Source organism: Sturnus vulgaris, chromosome W (assembly GCF_052056855.1).
Source record: "Sturnus vulgaris isolate bStuVul1 chromosome W, bStuVul1.hap1, whole genome shotgun sequence".
In the NCBI taxonomy this organism is placed as follows: Eukaryota; Metazoa; Chordata; class Aves; order Passeriformes; family Sturnidae; genus Sturnus; species Sturnus vulgaris.
Genome location: NC_142282.1, coordinates 38,229,015 through 38,236,995, shown reverse-complemented (window position 1 = coordinate 38,236,995; position 7,981 = coordinate 38,229,015). Strand labels below are relative to the sequence as shown.

The window sequence follows — 7,981 nt, the reverse complement described above, 5'->3', positions numbered from 1 at the left end:
AAACCGTGGTGTACTTGGCACGTTTAACAACTCACTCCTTTCCTGTATTTTTAACTGTAGTGGGGTGGATATAGTGGCAAATTGCTAAACATCATGGGCTTACAGCAATCTGCCTTACAAAAGAGTATAAGAAACCAACTAAGGGAAATATTAAGTTCAGGAAATGTTTTAATATCTAAGAAAAAATTGGCCTGTGTTGCCAGCTGGCTATCTGTTGAAAAATCTGACCTTGAATTGCAAGATATAAATTCGATTTCATTTTGGGATGAAATAGGGGATTTATTAACTTTAAAAGTGGAAAATGGAGATAAAACAGCTTCTGTATTCCTCCCGATATTCTTACAAATTTGGAAACTTTTAATTCAGACAGAAAACAACAGACAGCAGCAGCAAAACGGTTCAGAGTCACCTGCCCTTTCCCCAAAACCCTATAACCCGGACCTGGAGGGGACCCACGGGTCTCCCTGGGGGGTGCAGGGTGCCCAGCACAGCTGTGGGTGTTCTGAGTCCCTGGGTCCTCCCCGGTATCCCGGTTCTGATAATTTTTCAAAAATTGTCAGCTCTCCTTCCTTGTTCCACCCCCCCGGGCCACGGCCACATGGCTACGTGTGGACAGGTCGGGGTCAGGGTCCCAGATAGCTCTGGCCATGCAGTACAGGGAGTGGGGGGGGGGGTCCATACGGTGGCAGCCACGTGTTTCCTCCTTCATCCCGCAACCCCCTTCACCCTCCGGTCCCTGCCCCTATGCCTGTCCCTTCCCATAACCCATCCCTGCCCTCGGCTCCACTGCCCCCTCCCCCCTCCAAGACCCCGCCCTGCACGGCACACGGCGACCCCGCCCACAGGTGTTGCAACCCTGGATCCCACCACCACACCCCTGCTCCAGTTTCACATTCCTTCCCTCCAAGCTGCTGCGGGGTGGGGGAGGGCAGTGAAGCCCCTGCTCGTGTCAGTACCGGTGGGGGTGGGAAGAGATCAGCTCACAGCCCCTGCGGGACAGATGGTGCCCCCGTAGTGGGGGGGGGGTGGGCAGCCTCCGGGACCGGGTCGGGGGGGGGGGATGATGCCCAGGCCTGAAAGTCAACACCAGGGAAAAGAGTATATACCATCACTTGCTCCTGTAGTTTATCTTGGTAAGAGGAATGGTAGAAGAAGTTATCAACCTTTGTCCTATCAAGATAAAAAGGAAATTTGTAAAGTACAGAGAGAATTTGGTAGAAATAGTGAAATCTTTAAAGGCATGATGAGAGCTACCTTTAGTTCAAACGAACTGGTTCCATATGATATCAAAGAGCTTTTCCGATGTCTGTTAACTCCTTCAGAATATGATCTATGGGAAAGCCTGTGGAAAAGATCTTTGACAGTGCTTTTACTAGAGCCTTTAAAAAGCTCAGAGATGCAAAAGATGATGATAATAATGATATAACATATGAAGACCTATGTGGGGAAAAGGATTGGCATTGCCCCGAAAGCCAAACCAGAGTACTATCCAAGTCTGTCCTGGATAAAATATGCAATGTTGCAGAAAAGGCTTTTAATCAATTAGCAACAGTAAATACTAAAGGCAGTTATGTTAACATTAAACAGTTTGCTTCTGAGAATTTCTTACACTTTGTGGACCGCCTCCGTGCGCAAGTGGAAAGACAAGTGTCTGATCCAGTGGTACAAGCTGAATTAATTAAAGAGATGGCTCAGAGGAATGCTAATGAAACCTGCCATAGGGTTATCCTTGGCCTTCTCCTGGAGCCAGTGCCTATCTTAGCACAGATGATAGAAGCCTGCGCCAGGAAAGCAGAACTGCTCAGTGGACACGAGAGAAATCCAGGACTGGCACACCCAAAGACCAGGGCAGCTGTAACACCAGAAGCCAAGAAGCAACCAATGTCACCAGAGCAGCTGCAGCACATCATCTGCTTCCAGTGCAAGCAGCCAGGACACTTCGCCAGAAATTGTCCACACAGCCAGAAACAGAAGAAAACCAACAAACAAAAAAACTAGCTTTACAGCACGTACCCGCCATTAAGACAATAGCGCGGTCGGCTATAAATGCAGCGGGCTCCACACTCGCAAAAGACTCTTAATAAACAAAAAGGGGGAGGATGGGATAGAGGGTGTGGGGATGCATGGCAATGAAAATATTAAATGTTCAATTAACAAGGTTTGGAAGCCACTAGGCCGTTTTAGGCTCGTGACTACCAAAGGTTTTCATTTCAGGTCACCTGATTGGACAGTCATTACAGTGGACTTATCTAACAGTACACAGGACGTGACGTTAAACTACATGAAACTGGACAGTGAGTACTTTGTTGTCGGTGACACAGCACACACACCCCTAGAGATTGAGGTACCTCCCATGACCATCAAGGGAAGCATAACTGGCCTCATTCTCCTGGCACGATGTCCTCTACCACCATATTACCTGGTTGAGGGACAAATCCTCGCCCAGGCCATTCCTGTTCCAGCGGAGGTCCCAGTAGATGGAAAATCACCTGAAGTCTACTGGGCAGAAGTGGTGGGTGAGGACAAACCTTCTCTGGCATGCAACCTAACCTGTGGATCAGATCACCTCCATGTGGAGGGGGTACTGGACACAGGTGCTGATGTGACTATCATACCCTAAAGGATGTGGCCGTCACATTGGGTTCTTCAGCCTGTGGCAGGCAGAATCCAAGGTGTAGGAGGAGTAAAATTGGCAAAAATGTCTAAAAGCATCGTACAAATTGAGGGGCCGGATGGAAAATTGGCTAGCATCCGTCCATTTGTTACAGACTATAAATGCCCTCTATGGGGGAGAGACACCACGTCCCAGTGGGGGGTGAAATTGATTATTCCTAAAACTCCTCGGGATTTTTAGAAGCGGCCACTGTGGGGCACCCTACCCAAAAGTTGAAATGGCTAGATGACACCCCAAAGTGGGTAGCACAGTGGCCGATGAGTAAGGAGAAGCTCAGGGCGCTTGAGGAGCTTGTGGAGGAGCAATTGGCTCAAGGCCACATAGAGGAGACCACAAGTCCGTGAAATTTTCTGGTCTTTGTGATAAAGAAGCCGGGAAAGGACAAGTGGAGGCTGCACCACGACCTCTGGGAAATAAACAAAGTAATTGAGGACATGGGGTCTCTCCAACCTGGGATGCCTTCTCCAATGATGATTCCCAGAGATTGGCAATTGGCTGTTCTAGACATCAAGGACTGTTTCTTCCACATTCCCCTACGCCCAGAGGATGCCCCACGGTTTACCTTCTCGGTTCCTACCATCAATCGAGAAGCCCCAATGAAGGGCTACCACTGGAAAGTTTTGCCCCAGGGATTAAAATGTAGTCCCTCCATCTGCCAGTGGCATGTGGCCTCATTGCTGTCCCAGGTGCATGCCCAGAGAGGGGAGGCCATCATCCTGCATTATATGGATGATGTGCTAGTGTGTGCCCCCGATAACTCTCTACTCCAAGACACACTTGACCTAGTGGTTAACGTTTTAACCTCTGCTGGATTTGAATTGCAGGAGGACAAAGTCCAAAGGATGCCGCCTTGGAAGTACCTGGGCCTGGAAATTACTGCACGGACCATTGTTTCGCAGAAATTGGAAATTAATTGTAATCCAAAAACCTTAGCAGATCTCCATTCCCTGTGTGGGTCATTGAATTGGGTTAGGCCCTGGCTAGGCCTCACTAATGAGGACCTAGAACCTCTCTTCAATATATTGAAGGGGGAGAGAGAGCTGCTTTCTCCCAGGAAACTGACCCCTGTAGCAAAGACTGCAATCGAAAAGGTACAAAAGACTTTAGGAGAGAGGCAAGCTCACCGTTACCAGCCCAAGCTGCCCTTCAAATTCATTGTCCTAGGAAAACTGCCACACTTACACGGTTTAATATTCCAATGCATCAAGGAGCAGAGAGAGTCACTCTTAATCATAGAGTGGGTCTTCCTCTCCCACCAAAGATCCAAAACTATCACTAAGCCACAAGAGTTAATAGCTCAGCTGATTGGGAAAGCAAGGATGAGACTGTATGAACTGGCTGGTTGTGACTTCACATGTATTCACCTCCCAGTTAAACTGTCTGAGGAGGGAAGGAACTCTCCTGAAAGATTGACTAAAGAGATTTTTGAGCACTTGCTCCAGAGCAATGCCAGTCTCCAATTATCCCTGGACAGCTACAGAGGACAAATATCAGTCCATGCCCTGTCTCACAAGCTGTTTAATGAGGAATTCCACCTCATTCCTCATGAGGAGTCGGAGAACACTCAAAGCTCTCACAGTGTTCACAGATGCATCCGGGGCATCCCACAAGTCAGTGATGACTTGGAGAAATCCTCAGACTCAGCATTGGGAAGCTGATGTTGAGTGTGTGGAAGGATCGCCCCAGGTAGCTGAACTGGCAGCAATCATGAGAGCCTTTGAGAAGTTCTCAGAGCCAATAAACTTGGTAACAGACTCAGCCTATGTAGCTGGGATAGTGTCCAGGGCAGAGCAGGCAGTGCTCAGAGACATCGAGAATGAGCAGCTTTTCTGGTTGCTTTCCAAAGTAATTTATTTGATTTCTCATAGAGAACACCCGTTCTATGTGATGCATGTGAGATCACACACAGGTTTGCCAGGTGAAATTGCAGAAGGGAACCGTCAGGCAGACTCCCTTGCAACCCCAGCAGAACAAGCACGCCTTCCTGACATCTTCCAACAGGCAAAGCTGAGCCACCAGCAGTATCACCAAAATGCACCAGGTCTAATGCGTCAGTTCCAGCTAACAAGGAGTCAGGCTCGAGCCATTGTGGCCACCTGTCCCAACTGTCAGCTGTACACCATGCCCTCAATGGGCATGGGGGTTAACCCCCGAGGTCTTGGCAGTTGTGAGGTATGGCAGACAGACATCACACACATTCCTAGTTTCGGTCGCCTCAAATATGTGCATGTTAGCATTGACACGTATTCAGGTGCAGTCTATGCCTCTGCCCACATGGGAGAAAGGGCAATGCACGCCAAACAACACCTAGTGCAAGCCTTTTCAGTGTTGGGGATCCCTAAGGAAATCAAAACTGATCAGGGCGCAGGGTATAAGTCCAAGGAGTTCCTGGAATACGTCCAGCAGTGGGGAGTGGAACATAAAACTGGCACCTCCCACTCCCCCACAGGCCAAGGTGTAGTAGAGCGAGCCAATCAGACGCTCAGGCAGGTTTTGGCTAAACAGAGCAGTTCGACTGCCTGGATGTCTCCACAGCAGAAGCTCTGCAAAGCCATGTTTACTATCCATTTCCTGAATTGTTCATTTGAGAACATGAGTCCACCTGTGGTACGTCACTTTAACAGTGGTAAACAGTTCAAGTTATCCCAACATCCTCCAGTCTTGATTAGGGACCCAGAAACCTGGGAAATCAAAGGTCCCTATGAGCTTGTTACCTGAGGTCATGGCTACGGGTGCGTATCCACTCCCTCAGGCCCTCGGTGGATTCCCCAAAAGTGGGTGAAACCTTATGTCCCCAAACATCCTGCTCCAACTGGGGGAAACGAGGAGCAGGTGGCTGTGGCTTCAAAAAGAAGACGCTGCCGGAAAAAAGAAAAAGAAATCCTCCTAAAGGGTGACATTCCGGCAGATAGACACTTTTAACAGGTTTTATAATGTTTGTCTTTCCTTTTAGAGAAAAGCTTCCCTTCTCTTAGTCCCGTGATGAACCCCATCCAAGCTCTCTTCCTGTTAACACTGAACAGTCTGGCAGCTGCATGGATCATCCCTCAACCACGTCAGAACATCTGGGTGACCCTGGCACAGACACTCCAACTAGAAAACATATGTCTGTCCACAGCAGCAACAGCAAACCCTATGTCCACCTGCCTGGTAGGAATCCCATTGAAGTCTGAAGAATATTCAGCCAGTTTTGAAACACACTTGTCCAACGAAATTCCTGAGTCACACACCATTTCATCACACAAAAATCATAGGCAGCAAGCTGGAGTAAGTAAGAACCCGATAGAGGAGTTGCTGCCAAGTTTGCCCAAAGCAGCTCAAGAACCCCAAGAATTAGAGCTGTTAGGTTCCTACCCAGCACAATATTGCATTCACTTTAGGATCTTCCCAAAACCTAGCATAAAGGAATTCCACAACATAATGCAATATCGTGGGGAATTCACTGCCAAAAGGTGGTGCAATACTATAAGCCATATTGCAGCTGGTACCCCAACTTATTCAAGCCCCAAAAGCCTCCCAAAGGGATTGTTCTAAATTTGTGGGGAGCGGGCCTGGGCAGGGATTCCTTCTCGGCTCTTAGGAGGGCCATGCACTTTCGGTTGGTTGTCCCTGTTGGCACCCAACGAAACCTTAATTAACGATTGGACTCACAAAAACAAATCGGGTAATAAAATCCAAAAGAGAAGTGCAGACAATTTGGACCCAAACTGTAATTCTGAAATTTTCCATTGGGCCAAGTCCAAAAGAATTGCTGCATCCCTGTTTCTTCCGTGGGTTGCAGCAGCTAAAGCTCTAGGCGAATTGGGCCACCTAAAGTGTTGGGTAGTCAAACAGGCAAACTTAACATCCACCGCAATCAGCTCCCTCCTAGAAGACGAGGAAATTACCAGGCAGGCCACACTCCAGAATCATGCTGCTATAGATTTTCTCTTACTACTGCACCGACATGTGTGCCAGGAATTTGAAGGACTTTGCTGTATGGATCTGACCTCGAGAGCTCCTAACATCCATGCTACCCTCCGAAAGATGAACAGCTTGATCGGACAAGTGAAGCAAGAATCTGAAGATTGGTTCAATGGACTGTTCAAAGGCTGGGGACTCACAGGGTAGTGGACATCTATAGTCAAAACAATTATGTTAATTTTTGTTATTCTTTTCCTTGTAATGATGGTGTTTGGGATCCTATGTCACTTAGCTTTCAAGGCCATTAATGGTCTCATTCCCTCTACCTCAGCAGTCAATCACATAGAAATGAAAAACTTAGAACAGTCTAACCCTCCCACCAACTGCAAGTGGTGGGCAAAATAATAATTTGAATGAAACTAATATCCTTCTTTCAACTTTGTTAAACAAAAAACGGGGAGATGTTGCATTTCCTAGATACATTGTAAATGGTACATTCCGTGACCCCTGCTATGCCCTGTAGCTTGGTCCCTCTTCCCTCCTGGCGATACAGGGCTGGCTGGGATCCAATTTCTCCCCGCCCCCCCCTTTCCAGACCCTAGAAAAGGTCTGTACCCCCTGACCTCTGTGTCTTTTCCCCTCTTTTTCTCTTTTTCCCCTCTTTTTCTCCCCCTCCCTCTTTTCCTCGATACCCACAAGAAATAAACCCTGTAACTTCATCAGGGGAAAGAGCCTCTTTTGTTATCTTATTTACGTCAATGAGGCAAGGGCCCAGGAAAACTTCACCCTAATACCTGAGCTAGACCGGAGGAAGGGTGAAGAACCCCATTTTAGGGTCGAGAAAAAGCCTCAGATCTCATCTGGTCTCATAGATTTATGAACATCCAAGTGGCTCTGATTGCCTCCTCCTGGATAACAGGGAGACCATCCTGCTCCCTGATGCCATTGACCAACCGAGGAGGACAGTTGTTCTGAGGACAAGCCATCTTTCTGCTAAAGACCGAGGCAAAGAAGGCATTAAACACCTCTGCCTTAGCCCCATCTGCAGTTACTAAATTCCCTCCCGCATCCAGTAGAGAACCAAGGTTGGTCTTACCCTTCCTTTTGGCATTAATATATTTGTAAAAACATTTCTTATTATCCTTCCCAAAAGTTGCCAAATTAAGTTCTAACTGAGCTTTGGCCTCTCTAATTTTTTTTCTACATGCCCTAGCAACCTCCTGAAATATTCCTGAGACACCTGACCTACTGTTGGAGGTTGAATGCTTCCCTTTTCTTTCTGTGGAATTTCTTCCATTGTTATGCTAAGTAGTTGTGGCTACACCTTAAACGTAGGGGGGTGGGTGGAGGGGGAGGGGGGGGAACTGGAAAAGGAAAGGTGGTACAGGGGAGCTGGAGCGGGGG

General features: G+C 47.9%; 1 long non-coding RNA gene across 1 annotated transcript; it reads left to right on the top strand.

The window, feature by feature from the left end:
- The first annotated feature begins 1,079 nt into the window (after nt 1-1,079).
- LOC148220130 (uncharacterized) lies at nt 1,080-7,296 on the top strand. The gene is made up of 2 exons (XR_015798993.1): nt 1,080-2,294; nt 3,499-7,296. It is a non-coding gene; the product is annotated as an uncharacterized LOC148220130 (long non-coding RNA).
- Nucleotides 7,297-7,981: the final 685 nt, after the last annotated feature.